This window comes from Condylura cristata, unplaced genomic scaffold (assembly GCF_000260355.1).
Source record: "Condylura cristata isolate star-nosed mole 26May11 unplaced genomic scaffold, ConCri1.0 scaffold00035, whole genome shotgun sequence".
Taxonomy (NCBI): domain Eukaryota; kingdom Metazoa; phylum Chordata; class Mammalia; order Eulipotyphla; family Talpidae; genus Condylura; species Condylura cristata.
Genome location: NW_004567136.1, coordinates 4,864,594 through 4,865,243, shown reverse-complemented (window position 1 = coordinate 4,865,243; position 650 = coordinate 4,864,594).

Genomic DNA, 650 nt, shown 5'->3' with positions numbered 1-650 from the left:
GGAGGCCCAGGGCGGGGGCCGAAGAGTGGCCGATGGACAGCCAGGGGTCCAGCTCAGGTTAAGGAGGAGGGGGAGAGGGATGAGTTCTGGGAAAGGCGTCAGTTTAAGGAGAAATTTGATAACACGGTTCTGAGATACGGGGGGTCCGTTTCTCAGGAAATGTTCAGCCGTGTATCTGCAGAATCCAGTTAGACATGTGTTCCAGACAAACGCCTGGTGTGTAAACCCGGTTGTCAGGAGGACAAGGGTGAGAATTTAAACGGAGAGAACAGTTGAGATTGCCTGAGAAAGTTTGGAAAAGTGAAGCGAATTACCTGAGGTTGGAATGCGGAGAAATGCCACTAAGGATGGATAGGGTCCCCGCCAAATCACAGGGTTTTATCCAATGAGAAATAGAGAATGGCATCAGCCCACATGCAGTAGAAACCTGCTTGGAGACAGTATAACTGATGACATGGTTAGTGTTGGAGTGGCTGTGGGTTTTGAAGTTCCACTACCCTCGGGTGACTTTGGCTTCACTTTGAAATTTCCATTAAGATCCCATCAAACAACCGTAGTTATCAGCACACAAGTATGTGGTATCTTTTTCCGGTTTGGCAGCGTTTCCTTGGCCAGGACTGCTGGGACCACTGTTGTGTGTTCACGTTCTT